The sequence below is a fragment of the Sus scrofa genome, chromosome X (assembly GCF_054392235.1).
Source record: "Sus scrofa isolate SSC_HxYL_T2T_F1_AM1 chromosome X, Sscrofa_HxYL_maternal_Yorkshire_Landrace_v2.0, whole genome shotgun sequence".
Taxonomy (NCBI): domain Eukaryota; kingdom Metazoa; phylum Chordata; class Mammalia; order Artiodactyla; family Suidae; genus Sus; species Sus scrofa.
The window spans coordinates 89378991-89403903 of NC_139401.1; the positions used below are offsets into that span (position 1 = coordinate 89378991).

The 24913-nt window shown below is 37.7% G+C and overlaps 1 protein-coding gene across 7 annotated transcripts in view; it reads left to right on the top strand.

Annotated features, from left to right (window-relative positions):
• DIAPH2 (diaphanous related formin 2) overlaps positions 1-24913 on the top strand; it is a 1391236-nt gene that overhangs the window by 682711 nt on the left and 683612 nt on the right. The gene's annotated exons all lie outside the window — the stretch shown is intronic.

Here is a 24913-nt window from a genome sequence, read left to right on the forward strand (position 1 = left end):
ATCTTCAACTTTAAGTACACATGGGAATTTCTTTACTGAAATTTTATAGAAAATGAAAGAATTGATACTCAAATGACCCTAATATTTTACACAGCATAATAATATAATTTGACCTAGCTTAAAAATTAGCATCTAAAGTCATATTTTACTCAATACATTAAAATGCTGTGATTTATGAACAAGTTTCTTTCATAGTCTAAATGAGAAACTGATTCTAAATTGGACCATCTAAATGACCTTTCTTTCTTTCAAATGACTAAACTTTCAAAATACAGGCTCTCCTTTTTCAAACTAACTGTTGAGGATAATGGTAAGCATTAGCATTAATTGGAGATGGACCATCAGGGTGCCACTTATGATGCTAGAGGAAAACAAAAGCTTTGTTGTATGAATGCTGTGGAAATACTTTTCTGCACCCAGTGAAGGCAAAGAAGAGACAGTCTCCGATTATGATAGTAACAGAAAGATAGGCACAGTTGCTGATATTGAACAGGTAAAAGTCCATATATTTTAAAGAAGGAATTCTAGCAATTATCCCCAGCAGGAAGATCAATTAGCAAACTAATTCATTGCAGTTTGAAGTATGTTTCTATCCCCAAAGCAATTATTTGCTAAATAAGGCTCTCTCTCTTAATTGATGGTGTTACCCCATGAAACCATTTGATTTGGGTGTGATTTGCAGTCTATGAGATACAAATATACTTATAGAAAGCTTTTGCTTTCTTCTATTGATTTAGTACATATGACAACAGAGCATCCCCCAGCTCTGATAATAGAAGCTAAACCCAAAACTCTCATAAATATGATTATTTGTCATGTTTTTTGCTGAGAATATTAGCTTATTTTGGTCTTTGCCCCTTAATAGACACACATAACTTTTTAGCTGGTCAAGAAGTAGTAAAATGGGAGTTCCTATTGTGGCTCAGTGGTTAACTAATCTGACTTGGAGCCATAATGTTGCGGATTTGATCCCTAGCCTCACTCAGTGGTTTAAGGATTGGGCGTTGCCATGAGCTGTGGTGTTGGTCACAGAAGCGGCTGGGATCCTGCATTGCTGTGGCTGTGGTGTAGGCCTACAGATGTAGCTCCGATTAGACCCCTAGCCTGGGAACCTCTATATGCCGCGGGTGCAGCCCTAAAAAAAAAGACCAAAAAAGAGACAAAAAAAAAAAAAAAAAAAAGAAGTAGTAAAATGTATTCTACCGGCAATAAGTGATTTTTTCAAAACTTAGAAATTGTAAATATGACATTTTTGCCAGAACTGGGCCTCTGTCCACAGGTGGAATACAAATGTGGAAATAGAAATAGCTTTATTGCTTTGCCAGGCAAAGCGGGGCACAGCAGACTAATGCCTTAAAGACTGTGCCCTCCTTGGGAGAGATTAGGAGGTGGTTTTATAGTTTGGGGAATGGAAATTAGGGCCGTAGATAAGGATCAGTGTAGAGGCTTCCTTGCACTGTCTGTCAAAGTTGGTGGTTAGTGGCCCCAGGACTCGTTCTGGTGGTCCTTCTTCCCAGAATGAAGAATGCTTTGTCAAGTAGCTCTTCCATTTGTTGGGAGTTTTAGTTCTGTAGAAAGGCTCAAAGATATTGTTATGTATATTTCTTGAGGAGGAACCAGGACCCTGCCCCAAGGCTGCACTACTCTCTCTTGACTGGCCCTCCCTGGTCTTTGCATCCCCTCCCTTCCCTGATTAGCAACTGTACTTTGGAACTCAGGGAAGATCTTGGAGACTGAAGCTTATTCCCTAAAAACAAGAAATGGTGGACATAGAAAGGCAGGTGTAATGTAATTGTAATGTATACATGTAAGGATAACCTGACCCCCTTGCTGTACAGTGGGAAAATAAAAAAAAATATTAAAAAAAAAAAAAAAGGCAGGTGTGCCTAGGAGCCCCACAGGGCCCTAGCTCAGTTACACCATGAACATAAGAACACACCCAGTCTATAACTACTTGGGTTATTTTCAAAAAGAAAATAAAAAGTATGCTGAAAAAGGATGGCTGCTAGAAAATACACTTCAGTTGACACAAGGAAATTCAGTTGATACAAATCTGTGGGTTAGCATCCATGTCTATGGGTGGATAGAGATAAATATAGTTAATATTGTCAATATCTATTAAAAAGTACCTTGTTTTAACATGGATGAGGTCCTAAAACACAGCCTATCATGTTATGTACCCCCACTCACCAATACACAGACATAGAGTAGGCTTTACGCTACTTCTCTCATGTTGCAGCATTTGTTGAAGGACTATTTCTGTATGGAAGACTATGTTTAGTTCAGTCACGTTAGCCAGATGCTTAGAAGGCTTGCTGAGAACTATACTTCTATTACTTTTCAAAAATAACCTGTTTTTAAAAATGTTAAGAATATTATGGTTAAGAAGAACTGATTATGGAGTTCCAGTTGTGACTGACTGTTAAGAACCCCTGAGGTTGTGGGTGTCCCCTGAGGTTGTGAGTTTGATCCATAGCCTTGTTCAGTGGGTTAAGGATCCATCATTGCCACAAGCTGTGGCATAGGTCACAAAGGTGGCTTGGAACCCTTGTTGTGTGGCTGTGCCATAGGTCCTAGCTGCAGTTCCAATTCAACCTGTAGTCTAGGGACTTCCATGTGCTGCAAGTGTGGCTGTGAAAAGACAAAAAAAAAAAAAGAAGAAGAACTGATTCTAACAAGCCACGTGTGATTAGTTAAGTCTTTTATTTTTCTAGCTAGTTAGATAGCTAGGAAGCTCGTTAGTAAAATTAAGGGATTACATTCCTGATTTCTAAGAACTTATTCCTCTTCAGAGTCTATGAGTCATGGTGGGAATTTCAGAGAGAATCATCTGTATTGCATGCATAAATAGGACATAGTTTTTGTCTGCTGGCTTCGCTATGGGTGTAGCTTGAGTACAGGAAAATTATTTGTCACAAATCATTCTACTTATAAATACATTGACATTCTTAAGTCTGGTTTTGTATGCATTTAAGTTAACTTCTTGAGAACCTGGTAAGAGTTATTTGGGAGTTCCCAAAACAGGTAAGCAGCTTTTACAGTATGTGTCTTGACCAGCCATTATCATCTGTCCAACAGAATACTACTACTATTTCTATTTACACACCCTCATCGACTTGATGGTGTGAGAAGTTGGTGTACACCTTATTTTTTTTAGGGCTGCATCTTGGGACATGGAAGTTCCCAGGCTAGGAGTCAAATCGGAGCTGTAGCTGCTAGCCTACACCACAGCCACAGCAATACGGGATCCAAGCCACAACTGCAACCCAGACGACAGTTTGCAACAACTCCAGATCCTTAACCCACTGAGCGAGGCCAGGGATTGAACCCATATCCTCATGGGTACTAGTCGGGTTTGTTACCACTGAACCACAAGGGAAACTCCTGGATTTGCAATTTTTCAGCAGTTTTGAACTTGGATTGTGTCGACTTAAAAAATGCACAACCTGAAAGTTGAAAGTTAAATTTTATTTGGGGCAAAATTAGGACTTAAGCCTTGGAGACAGCCCTGAGAAACCACTCCAAGGAAGTAAAGGAGGAAGCTAGATATAAGAGTTTTTGCAACAAAGGGAATGTAGTAGGAACAAAAGGTTTACAGATTACCAGATTTAGAGAGCACAAGTTTCTATGGGAAGATGTAAAGGTCTGGGCTTACTGAAATCACTCCTTTGATAGGCACCTTAGCTCTGGCCAGTCTTCTTTGTTTCTTTCCTGAGTTCCCTCAGGGTTTACCAGCCCACCTTTGGGAGTGACTAAGCTGACTGATGACTGTGACAGCTTTTGTTTTATCCACTTAACTACTGCCAGGAGGCAATAGTATTTCAGATATCTCTGAAGCACTGCCCCAAAGAGAAAAGGAGCAATATCCAGATATAAATGATAAAGGTGAAGGGGAGCTGGTGCGTGCAGCCATGCACACATTTTACAAAGTTTGCTGCTGGTCTCAGGAAGGTTACTACAAGTCACAAGTAGCTGATATCACCATGAAGAGTTTCAGTATTTTTCCAGATATGAGGAGATGCAAGAAGTGGGCTCATAAAATCTTCTAAAAATATCTAACTATCTGAAGACCTGCTTTTCCAGTTTTCCCCAAGCACAAATTGCCTCACTCCTGGTCTCTACTGGGTCAGCAGCTGCAATGGCTCATGATTTAATCCATGTAGAGGCAGATGGCAAGTGCCAAACTTCAGTTCACAGTTGGTAATATAAACTCTCTGGGCATCAGTTTCCTCATTTATAAAATGTGAGTAGTAATTTCTGCCATTTCTTCCTCACCATGATGTGAAAACACCTCATAACATATGCTATGCAGACAGAGAGTATTAGTAGGCATCCTCTGCCCATCCATTCAGTTATTACTTATTGAGAACCAACTTGATTTTGGTAATGCTCCAATCCAGGAATAAAAGGAAGAGATTAGTTTCTCTATCCATATAGAGTGGAGGGAGAGAGACAAATGTAATATAGTTTGATAAGTGCTGCCATAGGAATATGTCAGGGTGTTCTAATAATACAAAGGAGGAGCTGCCTAATTCTGCCTGAGCTGGCCAGAGAAGCCTTCATAGAAAAAGTGACATTTGGGCAGAGTCTGGAAAAATCCAAAGGCCTCTGACAAGCTGACTTTGATAAGCAGGTTTAAGGGTTTTACACCTGACCTATAAGCCGAAGACTCCTAAATCAACATCACCAACTTTAGTCAATCATCTGTGCTCACCATGCCCCTGTTTCATAGTGAGCTAAAAGTGATTTTACTCTCCCAGGGGAAGGAAAAATCCTGAAAGAGAGACAAAAGTTGTAATCGCCAGAAGTTCCCATTTTCTTAGTGCTTTGTGTGTTTGGCCTTGGGGTTCTTGGCGCTTAAAAGCATATTGGACTATAGATGGAAGCAATAAAATACCAGTAGTGCTGAGAAGAAAATAAGGGTTCTGATTCATGTGCTACCAAAAATGACTTCCAAATGAGCTCACAGTTTCATTTTGAGAGATCTATTTGGCATGTGTAGCATAAACAAAATGCATACACTAAAAAACCCTCTTCAGAGAGATCGCCTCTAAGAGGCTGGAGCAAATGGAAATAAACCAAAAAGGTTGACGTTTTGGACTAAGACCCTTTCCAAAATAATCACATTCAAATTAATGAAAGCAAGATTGGGTAATCTCTATGAAAGAGATATGAATAAATTATTCATATCCTTCATGTTATATATCACTCGACTAATAGGGATATTAAAGATGTTCAGTTGAATGTCCTATATATTGGCATGAAGATATATGTAATTGGAAACATTTCTAACTTCAGAATTAAGACCCTCTAGTTAGCGTCTCTAAGAGCAAATGAGTTTTAAAAACCGCTTATGATATAGGCAAGAATAATTAATAATCCCCAAATTTAAATTGAGTATTTTGTGGAAGAAAATGAAATCCCATATTTATGTGATAGCAAAATATCTCTTGCTTATTCTTCTTTATACTTCAGTCATTCTATAGTTCGGATAGTGGACTGCACAGTCTTTTTTCCTTTCAACATATTTTGAATAGAATATTCAAAATCAGTGGACCTTATAGCTTTCACCACCATGCAGTATCTTGCTTAGGCGTAAAAATTAATTTCAGCTATTGGGAAAGTGTTTGAGGCAAGTATTATACTTCAATAACTTTCATAGCTCCAAATAAATTATAGAAAATATTTCTTTTCTCTTTTAAATCTGTCAGTTTCCTGCTGCTTCTGTGTGTTTTGGTTTTGTTTTGTTTTTTAAAGAACAATCTGTTACCCAGGCACTCAATAAATATTTGTTGTGTGAGTGTCCTCATTTTAGATCTCATATACTAGAAATATGAGGAACGAGGCTTTGTAGGATAATTACCATTACTCTTAATCATACTAGCAGATTTCCACTCAACAAAATAAGTATTTGTTACTATACATTTGATAAATAAATTTCAACTTTTTTTAAAATTAGGACTCAACAGTTTTTCAACAACTTTTTTTTTTTTCTTTTTACAGCCACACCTGTGGCATATGGAAATTCCCAGGCTACGGGTCTATATGGAACTGCAGCTGCAGGCCTACACCACAGCCACAGCAATGCTGGATCTGGATCTGAGCCGCATCTGCAACCTACACACCGCAGCTTGCAGCAACGCTGAATCCTTAACCCATTTAGCGAGGCCAGGGATTGAACCTGCATCCTCACAGACACTATGTTGGGTTCTTAACTCGCTGAACCACAATGGGATCTCCCAGTTTTTCAATAGCTTTTAGAGGAACATTAAAATGGCTAAGTGTTAGGAGGCAAAGTGTTGTCTACAAATCATGGAATTGAATGCCACTGTTCAGTCTTGTTGCTTCTGCTTCCTAAATATCTTTGGAATCCACCCATTTCTCTCAAAGCCCACTAATGCTATTTTAGTTCTGGGCATCCACTGTCTCTCAACGGGACTATTACAGTGATGTCCTAACTGATGTCTGTACACACTTCTCTTTCCTTTTTTTTTTTTTTTTTTTTTTTGTCTTTTTAGGGCCATATCCAAGGCATATGGAGGTTCCCAGGCCACATCAGAGCTGTAGCCACCAGCCTACACCAGAGCTGCAGGAATGCTAGATCCAAGCCATATCTGCAACCTACACTACAGCTCACGGCAATGCCGGATCCTTAATCCACTGAGCGAGGCCAAGGATCGAACCTGCGTCCTCATGGATACTAGTCAGATTCCTTACCACCGAGCCACCACAGGAACTCCTCTCTTTCCATTTCTAACTTCGAATCTATTCACCACATTATAGTCAGAGTAGAACTCAAATAAAATAACATTACTTTCCAGACTTTATATTCTTTAATGACTTGTGTCCTCAGGAGAAAATCTAAATTGTCAAAAATTAACATGGTTTACAAAATCTAAAGAACTAAGATTACTTCAGGCACAGACCATCTTGAAGTTGGCTGAATGAGCCATAATCACTTAACCTGAACTCTCCTACCACATTAGAAAAAGTCAAGTGTGGACAGTGGAAGCAGCAGAACAAAATAACAGGAAGTGCCTAAGACAACCTGAGCCTCTTAGAACAGAGAGAAACTGTGGGCCACAGGATTGAAATTAATTGAAGGCTCAGAGGCAAATGTGTGATTGTCATCCTGTGTTAATTTCTCCCATAGCTATTATGGCATCTGGAGTTATAACAACAGAGGTCACTCTTAATTCTCAGGGATGTTCTTCCTTCTCTCTTAAGTAGTTGTTCTTTTAAAAATCTAACCTTATTTGAGAGCTCCTTGTAGCCATTTTGGCTTATGGAGATTCTTAATTTTGAGACGCTCTTATTTTCCTCAAGCCATCTTCCTTCCTCTTTACAAGGCCTCAATCTGAACTATAATTGGAAACCAAGGTGAGCATCTGCGTTTGGTTAGACTCAAAAGTCTAAATTGATAATGTAGAGAACACTTTATTCATTCATTAAAGGCAATTTACCTTTAAAGAAATGAGGATGAATTTTTGCATAAAAAGATTGTGTATTTAATTCCTGATCTAAGAAGACTAAGTTATTTTGACATATTTTTAAGCCTTCAATTCACAAAGCACTTGACATTTAAAAGAAACTTTAGTGCAATATTGTAGAAATGTTGGACTTATGTAAGAAACCAAATATATTCTTTAACAAAGAAACATCTTAATCAGTAATATAAACTCTATTATCTGGAATTCCATCATCCAAAATCTCTGTTAGATGCCTCATAAGTTGATGCATCTTTGTTTTACCAATAAAATGGTAATTAATATTATGAAAATGCCCTTGGGAAACAGGAAATGCCCTGATGTGTCTCGTGAATGAAATAGTTTCATTTGTAAGCTGTCTTGTCACCTCTGAATTAAGATTAGGTTTGCCCTAGCAACAATAATCCAAATATCCCAAATCATCTCTTCTTTACCCCCACTGCCAGGACTCAAGCTCTCTGCAAATTCTCCACTCCCACAAGTATACGGGGAGTCATCTCATGTGGGCTCAAAACCATGTCATCTATAGTCAGCATTTGATATTTGCCCACAAATATTTGAGTACCTACTATTCTATGGTGATGACAATATAGCATTGCACAAAACAACGTCCTGCCATTCTTGTCCTTTTGCAGCTCCTGCTCCCCTCTGCTGAATGCCTTTTGTTGGCAAAGTTGATTGTACTGCCCTCAGTGATAAGGCCCTCATCCAGCCTAGGTTGCAGTCTCCTCATGCTGCTCCAATTTTTCCACCAATCCTTGTGGTACTGTAGTGTGGGGTTATGCTCAGTGCAGAGTTAGCCATGATTCCCTTCTTAAAAACAGTTTCTTTCTCTCTTTTGATCCCTTTCTCCTTGGAAGCTTAAACAAATTTTTTCTTCAAGTCCTAGAGACTGAAAGGGGATCCTATGACCATACACCCCTCCACTGCGGTCCATTCTCCCTTTTGTTCAGGCACCTAGGCAGGTATCTTCCTTTTCCTAGAAGCCAGGGATAAAGTACCAGCATAAAACTTTTTCTGCAAGTAGAGTCCTAAGGGCCCACCAACTCCCTCTATTTAATCACACACACCCCGATAATCCCCTTTGAACTCAGCTGGGACCACCCTGGCTACATGGTTTAGGTTTATTTTCTGCTATTGCAACTCTTTGAAAACCGGCAATCCATGTAAAATATATGATAACTCTCTTAAGCAGAATATTTGACCAGAATACCTCATTCCCCAGCTGTGCCAGAAAAGTCTTTACTCAATTATACAGACATCATTGAATTCTTCTTTAGAAAACAATGTCACCTATCAACCACTGTATTCTGTTTGCCTGTTTGCTTTGGGCCAGAAGTAGATGTCCTATTTTTCTGATATGATTACTTCCTGTATAAAAAAGCTAAATACTACATCATAAGGAACTAAAAGAATATGTAATAATGGCATACATGGTTTAAAAAAACCCCACATTTCCCAGCATGTTAAAAATGCTAATATAAATGGTTTTTAAATGTGTACACATTTTAGATTAATATAAAATTTTAAGATATCATAAATGTTTCTAAAAATATTTTGAAAAGTTGTCAGAATTACTTATGGCTAGCTGGATATTGCCCTTCGGAAATCTAAGACAATGTAATAGCTAACACTGAAAATATTAACAAAATAAGTTCAATGCCTACTTTTCTTACTAAAGTCTAGTAATAACTAGAGCCAGGAAACAAAATGCAATATCTTTAGATCTAGCAGTAACACCTCAGTAGAATTTTTCAAGGAAGTGTTTCCCATAAATAAATTATTATTGAATCATGTCCAAACACCAGGAAGTAGGAAAGTTATAAAAAAAAGGGGAAGGTATGACCTTTTCCGGTGGCTCTGGGATTGGCCAAAGCTACTGATTGTTATCGAAGTCTGCCTGTTAAAACCTGAGCGGGAAGATCCCAGAGGCTAATGCTACTGGTACCGCCCTATCAGGTTACTGTTTTTCTTCATTCTGCTTCATCTTTGTTTGTTTATCAGAAAAGAAGCATCTCCTGTATAAGGCAGGACTCTACCTGGAACCCTGTCCAAGGAGTTCCTTTTCCCAGAAATGTGTTCTCCCTCCTCCTGTCCTCCCCCACTTCCTCTCCAGTTGCTTTGCCTACTTCTTCAAGTCACTTGATCTTAGAAGCCTTCCCTACTGCTCCAACTTTAGCCAAGAATACCATTCTAGCATCCTAGAACCTTTTATCCTGTAATATATTCACCTCTCCATATCCTCAGTGACCAGCACTATAATTAGCCTACCATAGCTCAAGCCCAGTGCTTATCACCAAGAATATATATATATATATATATCTCCATGACTCAGTGAATTAATATAACAGTCAATATGACCAAAGATAATCAAAATGTTGGCTGTCCAGAGTTCACATTGCAGTGGGAAAGGCAGTCTAAGGAACAAACACTAACAATAAAATATGATACGTATAGACAAAGGGCTTGTGACCACAGAGGAGAGAGGCATTTGTTCTTTCTGATTTAAGGAAGGCTTCAAAGAAGAGACGTGTAAACTGGGGCCTTTCACATTTAAAGAAGGCCTTTTTTGTTGTTGTTCTTCCCCAACTGATTTGGTGTTTATATTTAGTGGTAAACATATATTATTTCTTATTTTTCCATGCTGAGTTCAAATTGGAAAGATGAAAAGACAGCCATTTCATTTCCAGGGAAACATCTTTCAGGTAATTATTATGATCTAAAGGTTATGCATCGTATGCTTGGACAAGCAGTAACCAAGCTTCATTTACTTCCCATGACTGACAGCCATCCTGAGCAATAGGCCAATCAATGCAGATTATCTAGGGCAAAATCAATTGCTTAAAGTCTGACTTGTCTGGTGTTACTTTAGGGCCGTGGTTCTCAGCCAGGAGTGATCGTGCCTTTCATGAGACATTTGGCAAGGTCTGGGACATTTTTGCTTGTCACAAATCAGGGGGAGGTGCTGCTAACATCTAGTGGGTGAAGCCTGAAATGCCACTAAACATCCTGCTATGTACAGGATGGTCCTGCACAAAAAAGGATCACCAAGATTGAAAAACCCATCTTTTGGGTTATCTGCTAAAGATTTTTAAATTTTTATTTAGAAAACAATGAGAGATGACTCAAATTATTAAGCAAAATTCATGCTCAATTAATACTGCATCTATTTGTCACATCACTTTAAGATTTTAACCATAATTTCAATTATTGATCCCTATAAAGTATTATTTTAATTACTAATATTTTCTGTATCATTGAAAGATGTTCTGATCATATGACTTGTAAAGCTTTTTAAATCATCCATGTAAATTGTAGGAAAATTGGAAGATAAAAGCAAAAATGGGAAAAAAAACCTAAAATCCTCTTATCCAGAGATAAATAATATTAATAGCTTGCCATATATTCTTTCAGACATTTCTCTATGAGTGTATGTGTGTATTTAGATTGTGAATATATTTTTTAAAATAATAATAACAAAAAGTCTTCTGAAAATTTAAGTCCTAAAATTTATATTTACTTACAAGAATTCCTAGCAGCTTATTATGCCTGTATGTAGATGATCATCAGCGTTTAGTGTATAGTGACATTGGTTATCCCTTCAGTTGTGATTTAAAATGTTAATTAGCTCAGTTTCTGATGCCTTTTTCAGAATATCTGGTCTTTTGTGCCATGTTAAGCATCATTGACCTTTTTTTTTTTAATAGTTATTTCCCCAATATAATTTTTTTTTCTACTGTATAGCATGGTGACCCAGTTACACATACATGTACACATTCTATTTTCTCACATTATAATGCTCCCTCATAAGTGACTAGACATAGTTCCCAGTGCAGCACAGCAGGATCTCACATCATTGACTTTTGGAAGTCACCTGCAAATAGACCAGATAGAATCATGCTTTCTCTTTTTGTTTGTTATGTAATACCTTCATCAAACTTCGCTGCTGTGTCAAGGGGCCTTAATTTGGTAGTTGGTAAATTGCCAGTTGGGCACATTCACACTAGTGCTTCATAAACTTTCTGCTACCTGTATCCGCTATATATTTTGATTTAAGAACCATTATTTACCACGATTAGACTGTTTTTTAGCTAACAATGCAACCTGTTAATTTTATTTTTGTGTGTTAATTTTATAATTTTTTAAAAATCACAAAAACCTTTAACAAAAGTGATAGTATGATTTGAAGTAAAAAGTCCTTCTAAATGTGTGTGTGTGTCTTTTCCTTTGTTTCCTCTCATTCTCTCCTTGAACCACATTTCAAAGTCATAGAATACAGTCTCTGAAGCCAGTTTCTTTTTCTTTAGATCTGAAACATGTTATAATCCTAATGATAAAATGGTTCCTATTTTTGCTCCTATATCTGTTTTGATTTTATTTTCTCCAAGTGTTTGGTCTCACAAGAATCAGAATTTCCTGATATTCTTAATGGGACTTTTAGGCAAATCAGAGATTGTATGGTATTCCTGAAAAGCCAGGGAATAGAATAGTCATCCATTTAAATCTTGGAATTTGGAATTGGAAGATGTTCAAGGTCTGTTATTCTTCAAGATCTTATAAATTCTGTGTTCAAATATGTGGATTCCTCAACATGATGGTTAAGTTGAAGTCATTTTGTTCAGATTTCATTAATAGTAGACAAAAGAGCCAAACTTGTTTATACTGGAGATGGTACAGCTTGGAATAGTGCATAATTTGTTTTTGCTGAATTGTCTTTGATCTAGGAGTAAAAGAAATTAAAGCTTCATGTACATTAGAGACAAATAAACACAATAGTGATTCAGAAGACCAAGACTAATGATCAACTAAAATGTGAATGAAATAATAAATGTGAATGAAACGAATGGGAGATATAGGTTGATGTTCCTAACAACCTGGAAACTTTATTTTAAAGATTAATTGTTTTTAGTGTTATAAGCCATCCTCCTTCATCAGCTGATATCTATACAAAAGTATTTGCCCAAGTACTTGTTCCTTAGTTTAAAATACAAAGATTTATAAGTAAAAAATCAATGTAAGATTAAGCCTTTTTAATCCATCATAATTATGGGGCTGTTTTCTCCTACTATATAAAAGGTCTATAGTATATAGTATTTTCAATAAAATACATTTTTATTACGTTTGAACATAACTTCGGCCATATATGTTCTAGGTAACCTTTTAGGTTTACTATAAGCTTTACTACATAGGCCAAATTAATTTATAACTATTACTAAAATTATAACTGCTTATGTATATAGATATTATTGCTTGAATATTTTCATATGTGTCTGAAAATAATTGCTTTAACTTTGCTTTTAAACAGACTAGCATGTTTTGGTATTTACCCTTTTTCGTAGTCTATCAAGAAGGTTTGGGCCGCCAGGTATCAGAAACTGTAACTAAATTTGGCTTTAGAATATGATTTCACTTTAACACATCACAAGAAATGTAGAGGTAAAGCAGTTACAGGATTGATTAATTCAGTAACTTAGTGATACCACCCAGGGCCTGAGATTTTCCAGGTATTTTTGTCCTGCCATCCTTAGCATGTTGGCTCATGGTTGCAAAATGGCTGCAATGGTTCCAGGTATCACATACAAATATACCGATATCTAGCAAAGAAGGTGTTGCTTCCTATGAAGGTGTTTTTTTTGTTTTTGTTTTTTTTTTGTTTTTGCTAAAGATAAAGATTTTACCAGAAGCCCCTGGACAGATTTTTCTGTCAAATTCTGTTGTCCAGGGTTGTATTACATGTCCACCTCTAAAGTAATTATCATCAAGGAGAATCCCAGATTAATCATGATTCACCCTTGAAACGGGGCAGGGCCCGTTCCCTGAACCTGTGACTGTAGAGAGTGAGCAGGCAAACCGATCCAAGGCTCTGCCAGCAAGTGAGAAGGTTCTTGTTGGATGGATTAGGGCAGGCAGCTAACAGTATAGACAACACAAAAGTACATTGCTGCTCAGCATTGTTGAAATCATCAAGTTCTAAATTCACAAAATACAAATGAAGGAGATGTATTGGTGAAATGCACCCTTTGTTTAAATAATTTAAGAAGAATCTGAGGGAATAGAAACTTAAATAGAAAAGATTATTTGTTTATTTCTAAGTTATCCTTCCTTGTTTCTTTTCTGTCTTTAGCTAGAATATACTTATACATGACAGCTTTGCTTTTCTGGCTTGCTTGCTTACTTTTTCTCATTAATTCATTCTAGAAAGTATTTATTGAGAACCCACTAAATTAGAGACACCATTCTAGCTACTGGCACTGTTTAGTTTACTAAAACCTCTGCCCACATGGAGTTTGACTTGTAATGGGGAAAGTGAGATAATAAAGTATAAACATAATTATTAGGAAAATTATATTTTGTGTTAGAATATAATAAACTCTTTAGAAAGAAAAAAATGTGCCAAATGGAAAAGGCAAAAGGCAACAGGTGACAGATTTCAGCATTAAAGTTCCTTATACAATCAATATTTTAAATTAAGACTTAGATTTTAGCATTATAACTTCTTTTCCTGTGAGTTTAGGAACCAGTGAGTTTTCCTGTTTAGAAGACTTCACTAGTTACAATTAGCTGATTTTTATGCAAGCCCTATTTCATAACTTGTATATCCTTATATAATATAGGAGATATGAAAATGAGTTCTGCCCCCCTTGAGAGAGAAAGAGTCTTACTAAGGGCTTTATCATTTCAGTTAAATAATTGTAACATTATCTTGTGGAATATGGAGGATATACAAATGGAGATCTTTACATGAAAGCAGACAGGAAGCTCTGACAAAAGACATGATGGATAGCAAAGCATGTAGTATAGTAAAAGCATAGTTTTAGTGCCAAAAGTATGAAAAATTCTAAGGGAACTTACAGAGACATTTAGTTGATCTTGGATTCTTTTTGCCCCCAGTCCTTGTTCTCTGCCAGCTGACAGCTAATTGATGTGGTAAACTAATGCAGTACTAATGTGTCACTCATTCTGTACTACATGCATGCCTTTTAAATTCAGGACAGTGCGTTAATCTGGCAGAGCGATTCTGCTGTCCAGAACTTCTTGCAGCATGGCTGGCTGATAGAGGAAATATTGGGGAAAAAGGCAGCTTTTCTTGTACCTCTGAAAGAGTATCATGTATGTGGCTGCATAATCTAGGATTTTTTAAATTTTTCTTCCCATCAAGGATATTCCACAAATTAACCTGTCTCTTATGCTCTCATAATCCAGCTTTATATCTATGTTTTTTAGATGGCATTCTCTGGTAATGTCCCCCCTACCCCCATCCCCTGATATAGATCAGGGATCAGCAATCTATGACCCAAGGGCCAAATCTAACTTGCTCTCTGTTTTTCTTAATCAAGTTGTTTTGGCACATGGCCAGGCTCCTTTATTTCTGTATTTTCTTTGGCTGCTTTCACTCCAAGATGGCTGAATAGTCAAGACAGGGTCCACATGACCCATAAGACTGAAAATATTTACCATCTGGCCCTTTGCAGAAAAAGCTTGCTGACCCTTAATATAGTACATGCAAACAAGCGTGTGGAAGTGACGATTCTAATGGTGAAATCATACAACACAGAAACAGTCTCTTGCATATTAACATTCAAATGCAGTCCCTCCTTAAGAGGAGATAACTTTCAGAGTAGATGGGAATTAGGAGTTTCATTGAAAGAGCTGTAGTTTCAACTGGGCTATTGATTTCCACTTTCCTTTCCAGGTGACATTCACATCTTTGTATATTGCCCCTGAGTCAAAGGCATAGCCCTCATTTTGCATGCTTGGCAGGGGATGACCCCAGGCTTAGTGTGTGAGACCCATGTCTTGCTCAGCCAATAGTCCTGATCTCACTTATATGTCCCTGGAAACAAAAGACTTTTTTTGTCTTTTTAGTGCCTATAGTATATTAGGTACAGAATATGTGCTTTATACCCCCAGTTTCCCTCCTGTTCTACCTTAGCGTATGATACACATATATCCACAGAACAATCCTTCCTTTGTCATGGAATGGGCAGAATTTCTTGGTTTTGACTTTCAGTAGTAATATCTCCTAGGTCTATTTCTTTGGATCTGCATTCTCCAGTCTTAAATATAGCATTGCCAGAGGTCTGCCCTTTGTCCTACATAATTTTTCCTGGCGATTTATATCTATTCTCATTTCTATTCTCTCCTGAGTTGGGATCTTATTCTTTAGCTCTAGCTTCAAGTTCATTGTCTGTTGGATGTCCCTAATTAGATTTCCAACAGCTGGCTCAAACTCAGCATATTCAGAATGAAACTCATTATATCTTGTCCTGATTTCTTCTCGTACTCTCTGTTTTGGTTAATGATACAACTAATGTCCTCTTCTTCCTCACCATTGACATCTATGCAGTCCCCAGTTCATGTCAATTTTGCCCAAATCACATTCCCACAAGTGACAATAGAATCTAAACTAGCATTTGGAAATCCTTTTCTAACTACCCATCCTCCCAACCACTATTCTTTTCCTCTGCTTGGAATGCCTTCATGCTTACCATCATCCTTCCACCTGGTAAAATCATTAATCATCCTTTAAGACGTCATTCAATGGCTACTTTCTCCATTATATCTTTCCTAATCCCTTCTCCTTCTCAACTCCAGGGAGAAGTCATCCCTGCCTAGTTTGTCTGCTTACATCACGTTGTTAATCGCATGTTGTAACACCATACTTACTATAATCGTTAGTGTGCAGACCTGCTTTCTCCTTTGTGCTCTGAGTTCCTCTGGAATAAATGTATCACATCTGTCTTTGGATTTTTATCACATAGCAGAGTGTGTGGCACAAGGTCGCGAGCAGATATTTATTGATCCGTAACCATATTTGTAACTGGTAATCATGTTCCTCGTGTGCTAGACATCTGATCATAAATGGTCTTTTGTATTAAATGCTTCACAGGCCCTCTAGCTGGTCTCTCTCTCTCTCCTCCCCCTTCTCTTGCTCTCTCTCGGTCGGTTTTGCAAAAACCTTTCATTATTTTAATGATTCCTTTGACTCTTCATCAATGTCAATTCAGCAAATATTTGATGAAAGTACTTCAATTTTTCCTTATTCACCCCATCACTTGTCTTTATGAAATCCCAAAATGAACTGTATTTTCCACATACACATAACTCTTGAGTAAGAGCTATCCAAAAGCACAGGAAGTACCTCATGTTTACTGCATTTTATTGGTACTTTCTAGTATCTAGCCTCTCATTTGTCAGCATTAATTTGTGATTTACTATTCCCTTATGACTGACTATGACCCCTTAAGTCTTCATTATTTTTCCATAGCCAGCTACTCCCGTGCTTATGTCTCTAGGATGTTTTTCTCTTTACAGCAAAACTCATTAGAGAAGGACTATTCTTCAAACATACACCTGATCTTTCTACCTTCTCTAAGTCTTGCCATCTTAAAAAACCCTTTGAAGGGAATAAAAAAATTTCAGCTTCTCTCTTTTGGGGGAGTTGCTGCACTTTAAAAGAAGAAAAATAGTCACATATTTTATAGGATAAAATTTAGTCATATTAAATGTCTTAAGTATAGTATAGTATTATAGTTTACATTTATAAGTACTTAAGCATAAACACAATATGCAGAAAGTAATATTGAGATTTCATTGCAGAAGAGTATATGTGAGTCAAAAAGGTTTAATACAGAAGTTCACATTGAAAAAAGTCAGATATAAAACCTGATGTTTATCATTGCTAAGTTTGGTACAGGAAATAAAATCCACTGTGTCTGTAAACTCCCTAAATCCCCTAGTAAGTTATTTGTCTAACAGGTCAAGCCTAATGGCAAAATCCCTCTATACCAATAAATAAGGCAACTTAAGCAGAAGATTCATGATGAAGCCAGAAAACGCCTCTATAAATAATGGCATATTATCCAGGGAGGAAGAAGGTAAAGGAGAGGGCAGTAGATCATTAGCATAGTAAGACAAGGATATTCCCATCAGTAAGTAAGCAGTGATATTTGGCCAAATCTAGGTCATGATCAAGGGTATAATCACAAGTGAGATGGGTTTTACATTGTGGAATGTAACTGAGGTGCTCTTATACAGATGGAATGTCTTACTTACCAGAATGCAGTCACCACTATATAACAATGGCCTTGCTATTTCTAGTTTCACAAAGAGGATCTTAAAGCAGAACACCCTGGTTCTGACCTCTGTCCCATCCAAACCCAATTTTGAAGTGATCCACACTATAAAATTGTTTTCAGATATTTTCACAGATCAAATCTTTCCTGGCTATAGCAATCCCAGATTCAAGATGTTGAATTACAAGGTATTTATGTTATTTGTCCTGTTTTATAAACTAATGTCTCAGACATGTATACCTCTAGGATAGAAGCTGAGGAATTCCCTGTGGGTTTCTCTCATAACTCAGGCTCCTGGCATGTTTTCCAGACCCTTTTAGCAGCTGACTAGCTATTCTTGCAAAGAGATTTTTAGAGATATCAGGTTCATGACTTGGTTCCACTGCTTTGCCATTCTGACCATCTAATTTGTCGTTGTTGTTGTTGTTGTCTTTTTTTTTGTCTTTGTGTCTTTTCTAGCACCGCACCTGCGGCATATGGAGGTTCCCAGCCTAGGGGTCGAATCAGAGCTGTAGCCTCCAGCCTACACTAGAGCCACAGCAACGCGGGATCTGAGCAGTACCTGCGACATACACCACAGCTCATGGCAACGCCGGATCCTTAACCCACTGAGGAAGGCCAGGGATCGAACCCACAACCTCATGGTTCCTAGTCAGACTCTTTAACCACTGAGCCACGAAGGGAACTCCTCAAATTTTTGTAAGTTCTCAGATTTTCTCAAAATTCAAATGAAGGCCACATTTAAAAAATTTTTTTATTAAAGTATAGTTGATTCATACAATATTTTATCAATTTCTGCTTACAGCAAAGTGGCCCAAAGTGTGTGTGTGTGTGTGTGTGTGTGTGTGTACGCACACATTCTTTTTCTGTTATCTTCCATCATGTTCTATCACGAGAGATTGGATATAGTTCCTTGTACTATATAGTAGGACCTCATTGCTTATCCATTCTAAATGTAATAGTTTGCATCTGCTAACCCCAGACTTCCCTGCCCCTCCTCGGCAACCACAAATCTGTTCTCCATCTCTAGGAGTCTGTTTCTGTTCAGTAGATAGGTTCATTTGTGCCATGTTTTAGATTCCACGTATAAATGATACATGGTATTTATCTTTCTCTTTCTGACTTACTTCCCTTAGTATTAGGATCTGTAGTTGCGTTCATGTTGCTGCAAATGGCATTATTTTGTTCTTTTTTCTGGCTGAGTAGTATTCTATAGTGTATGTGTACCACATCTTGGTAATCCATTCATTTGTCAGTGGGCATTTAGGTTGTTTCCATGTCTTGGCTATTGTGAATAATGCTGCTGTGAACGTAGGGGTGCATGTATCTTTTTCATTGAATGTTTTATCTGGATTTATGCCCAGGAGTGGGATGGCTGGATCATATGGTAGTTCTATATTTAGTTTTCTGAGGAATCTCCATACTGTTTTCCATAGAGGTTGTACCAATTTACAGTCGCACCAACATTTTAGGAGTTTTCCCTTTTCTCCACAGTCTCTCCAGCATTTGTTATTTGCAAGCCCTATTATTCTACCTCTGGAAATATGGAAGATATCAGTTCTGTTTAGTCCTTTAAATAAATATTCAGTTCATGTCCCTGTATAGAGTTATATACTTTATTTTTATTTATTTATTTATTTATTTTTTGTCTTTTTGACATTTCTTGGGCCGCTCCTGTGGCATATGGAGGTTCCCAGGCTAGGGGTCAAATCGGAGCTGTAGCCACTGGCCTGCGCCAGAGCCACAGCAACGCAGGATCCGAGCCGCGTCTGCAACCTACACCACAGCTCACGGCAACGCCAGATCGTTAACCCACTGAGCAAGGGCAGGGACCGAACCCGCAACCTCATGGTTCCTAGTCGGTTTCGTTAACCACTGCGCCACAACGGGAACTCCGAGTTATATACTTTAATCTCCACTTCCTTCAGCTTAATTATCCACCTCTTGTTTGTGGTCTGGCATTTCCCAAACTCTCTGCACTTCTCTTATTCTTCATCAGACTTTTCCTCAGGTTTTTAAATATCCCGTAAACAAAAGGAGACCCAGATTTTTGAGACCCAAGTTTATATAATTTCAGAGGAACCATTTAAGGAAAAGAATATAAAAATTTTTCTTTGAAAATTTGACAAAAAGCTCATGGGCAGGTGAACACATTGCCAGCACCCCTTCCCCACCCCATGCAAGTGAAAGGTCCCGATGTTCTTGCTTAATTTAGCTTCATGGTGAATCTGCCTCTGCCTTTAGAGTTGTTCAGCCCATACGTTAAGCACAGCTCTTTAAAAAAGGGCAATCTGTCAAAAGGGATAAACCCAAGTCAGAATGTTGTTATCACACCTGCTAAGCTAGTATTTACACTAAATGAATCATAACTGTCTCCATTCATTAAGTAATACTTATTACATGCCCCCTTTGTATTAGATGCTCTATTCAGCTTATACTCGAGTACCTATCTAAATATATCAACTAAATATAGCAATCTAAAACTAGCACAGCACCTGCCCTTTCAGAGGCTGTTAAACTAAGCCAAGACTGATGCAAACATACATAAAGGAAATATATGGGTATCTGAATGCATGTTAAATATTTAACATATATTAATATTATGTATGAAAAGGGATGAGTGTATCTTAATGTAATGGTTAGGGAAGCAGTCCCTTGGTGTCTCCATGTGAATCTAAGGGAAGAGAAGTTTAGAGGTATGCTCTCTCTCTTCTACTTAATGAAAATGACATGTCCCTTACCAACAATATAGTGTGGAAGTGTCAGGTTCACTTCAGGGGTCTGCTGTAACCTCATCAGCCTTCCTTATTTTGTTTGTGTTTCTTGGCTTCCGCTTGTTGTTTAGTATTATATATGTTTCTCGACATACAAATATTACCCTGATTGTTCAGACATTAATACAGGGAAAGGTGCTACCCTATAATTACTGGACGGACGTCTTTCTTTCAATATCCTGGAAAGTAAGACAACAACTCAACAGACAATCACTCTACCTGCAATAGCATAGAGTTCTGACTGGCAATCAAGATGCTTTGCGAAAAGCAAATTGAGCAAAACCATCTTAGTTTACTTCTGTGAAAGAATAAGTGCCTTGTTAGTCCAAGAGAAAGAAGTCTCACTATGAATTTGATTCCCTCTCATGTGACATTTATTCTCAATGATGTATGGGAAAAAAAATAGGATCTAGACTCTACAATACTATTTCAACTGACAGTCTATGAGATTGACTAATAAAAGACTAACACTCTAGTGCTTCTTTGGATGATCCCTAAGTGCCAGGAACGAAAGAGCCTTGTCTATAATACTTACCATTGATCCCCCAGGGCCCAGAACTGTATATAACAATACATGGTTGTTACTCAATGAATGTTTCCTGCCTCTCTGAGGAGGTACAAGTCACTGGATGCAAATAAGCCTCCATTTGTCTTAGTCTTTCTGCTTCCTTGGCCTCTTCTTTTCCCTGTCTTTCTCCTCAATCAAGGGACAGAAAAATTATCAATGACAATAATGTCCAGAGGAATTTCTAACATTTCATGAAAACTTATTTATTTATATATGCAAATAAAATTCAATATATATATGAACATTTCATAATTTCATATCTATCTGTATATATGGAGATCTTTGATGTTCATGTTCCCTTGTAAATAGGATCAAGTTCAGTTAGGACACACACACTTTATATATAAAATAGATAACTAATAAGGATCTACAGTACAGTACAGGCAAATATAGTCAATACTCTGTAATAACCTATATGGGAAAAAAGAATGGATATGTTTATATATACAATGGATTCATTTTACTGCACACCTGAAAGTAATACAAAAATGTGAGTCAACTATATTCCAATAAAATTTATTTTTTAAAAAGTTCAGTTAGGGGAGTTCTCATCATGGCTCAGCGGTTAACGAACCCAACTAGCATCCATGAGGACATGGGTTTGATCCCTGGCCTCACTCAGTGGGTTAAGGATCCAGCGTTGCCGTAAGCTGTGGTGTAGGTCACAGACACGGCTTGGATCCTGTGTTGCTGTGGCTTTGGCGTAGGCCGGTGGCTACAGCTCCGATTTGACCCCTAGCCTGGGAACCTCCATATGCCATAGGTACGGCCCTAAAAAGACAAAAACGTAAGTTCAGTTAGGAATTAGTAAAATATAAAGTAACTAAGAGCGTTAAGCTGGCAGTATAGAGACAAGAACATGCATAGAAGATTTTTGATTCTTAGTGTAACTAATGCAAAGTATGAATCAGCGGTATATGAGTTACGACTATTTTTTAAGGACAAATCAGAAATGTGTAGAGTCAAGGGAACTTTATCCGCCTTGTTATCTTTATTGAAAGATAATGACATTTCCCTAAAGGTTTTAGAAATGCTTGTTTTAAAATTTTCTTAAGGTTATGTAGCATGTGCTTTAGATCTTTTCAGGCGTACAAAATCTTTGCAATTTGAGGGTGGATTTGAGTTTTGAAAATTGCCAAAAGTGATATTGAGCCAAGTTTTATTGATACGATGTATGATTGAACTGAGTAACAAAATCTCTGGTCAAAAATATTGTGAATCTAAAATAATAACATTGATTTTATTTGACTCAGACAGAGGTCAATTCTCTGAAAGAGGAGTTTTAATCATGGAGTAATTGCTCTCACCAAAATAAGTTTATTGCTTCCCAAGGTGGCCATTCGATGGACTGAATTCACAGTTTCAACAGACATATTGGAACCAATTACACCTTGAAATGTTATAAAACAAATGCTATTATTTGTTAAGAGATTTAAAGCATGGAAAACTGGAAATATTTTCAGATATTGGTTAACCCATCTTTTAGGGTATTCTTTCCAGTTTTGTTCATTTTGGGAGGGGGCATATGTATGAGGATGGAGAAAACTATAATTTAAAAAAATAATGTCCAACATCTAGAGAAGCCCCAGAGAAAAACCTAAATATTATTAAATTTATAGAAAGGACTCTCTATGAGAGAGTTTTTATTTTAGAAATGGATATTGAATAGCTTAACTTCGAGTCCAAACAAATTTTCCTAAGGGCCTCTTTGACCCCATCCCTCCTCCCAACATTTACCCTACAAATTAAGAAGATCTTCCCCAACATCGTATTTGAGGATCAGCCTCACTTTTGTGGAACTCAGACACCACGGTGGTTCTCAGGGACACGAGTTATACCTCCATGAAGAATTCTTTTTTTGTCTTTATAAGGCCACCATATGGAGGTTCCCAGGATACTGGTGGAATTGGAGTTGCAGCCACTGGCCTATACCACAGCCACAGCAATGTGGGATCTGAGCCACGTCTGTGACCTGCACCACAGCTAATGGCAACGGCAGATCCTTAACCTACTGAGTGAGCCCAGGGATCAAACCCATGCCCTCATGGATACTAGTCAGGTTTGTTAACCACTGAACCACGATGGCAACTCCTTCATGAAGAATTTTTTAAGGAAGATATTGACCAGGTTTCTATTTCTCAACAGCCAATAGATAAGATATGGGCTTAAGAAACTGATAGCTTTTAGTTAGACATCAGGAAGTAGTTCCTTTTAGAAGAGATGAAGTATTAGCCCAGATTCCTGCAGGAGATCACGGAACCCTACTCCCAGGCAGAAGACTAGAATGAGCATTTCTTGAGGGTCTTTCCTGTTTCAAGTCGATATTTCTTTGTGTCAAGGTAATTTGATATTCTTATCCAAGTCTCCGAGGTGCTTTTCAACCCATCCAAATTGGTCTTATCAAAAACCTTATTGATTGTGCTGCTTCGTCCATCTTCTAAGATGATGACAGTAATAAGGTGGTAAACTCTCCTCTCAGAGCTGTAACATACCACTTGTTTGGCCCTTTTCCCCTACCCAACCTTCCCCCCAGATGTTTTCCCATTAAAATATCAGTCACTTTAGAATTTCATTTTGTTTCTTTGGTTCAAAATAGAATTTTTTTAAAAATTATAAATAGACTTCCTATAGATGCTCAAAGCACTTCATAGATTTTAATCAAGTCGAGGTCCACAGAGGCATGTCAAATTCAATCGTTTTCCTTTCCCAGATGGAAAGACGGATGTTCCAATACCTACTAAGAAAAATACGTCTGCAGAAACTTGCAGCATTTGAAAACCTCTTCCATGCTATAGATTGTAGATTAACTCCTAGCTAATCAGAGTTCAGCATTCTAAAGAACTGTGATGGAAGAGGCAGTTTTCCCTCCAATTTCAGATCACATGTTTTTGCAGTTGTAAGGCAAATTTTAAAAGAAGGCCTTGGATTACCGCCAGCCTTCATTATTGGTGCATGACTGATTTGTAACCAACTGCAAGTTTAATACCCAAGGAGATTTGCACATAACATTCCTCTTTTTTTCCTTCTCATTTTTTAAAAATAATTTACCTTTGAGATTCTCTTCACAACCATGCTAGTGTGCAAAGATCTGTTTGTCTGTCAAACCTCCTGATAGGTACAGCGTGTGAAAGATGCATTAATTTTTTATTGGTTTCCTAAGGAGGCTGAACAGTAAGCTGGTTGTGCTGAACACAAGAGGGCTACTTTAGTAAACATGGACTGGGATTCACTTAACTGCTTTCCTCTCCTAACCTCTGCCAAAAGGGACTCATTTATACAAATAAACTCAAGAAACTTTTCATATCAACCTTCCACCTGAACCTGCAATGGTTTTGTCTTAAACCAAAAGATCACTGGCAAAGCCATGTGTTTCTAATATATGTGGATCATACAAATAACTCATGAAAAACAAGATCTCCTTTGCAAAATTAGGACGAACGCATCTTACAACCTTGGAGTTTCAGTGTAAACACTAATCTCTACACAAGTGAATTTTCGCTGTAGCATTCACAGCTATGTCAGTGTGACAGATGTCATGGATATCAGGCCTCAGAACAGTAAGCATTGGCATTTTTTTTTTTTTTTTTTTTTGTCGTTTTGTCTTTTCTAGGGCCGCTCCTGCCACATGGAGGTTGGCAGGCTAGGGGTATAATCAGAGCCGTAGCCACTGGCCTACACCAGAGCCACAGCAACCCGGGATCCGAGCCGTGTCTGTAACTACACCACAGCTCATGGCAACACTGGATCCTTGACTCAATGAGCAAGGATAGGGATCGAACCTGCAACCTCATGGTTCCTAGTCAGATTCGTTAACCACTGCGCCATGACGGGAACTCCAGCATTGGCATTTTTAAGAAAAAAAATGAAGAAGTCAGTGAACCGTAACCTGTGGATGATTAGGAAAGAAACCCACCATTCGAAGGTGGGTGATGCTTATTACAAGGCCACTCAGTTTTTCCACAATAAATAAATATGAGATGTGTAGGGAACTCTGTGTCAAGATGTTCT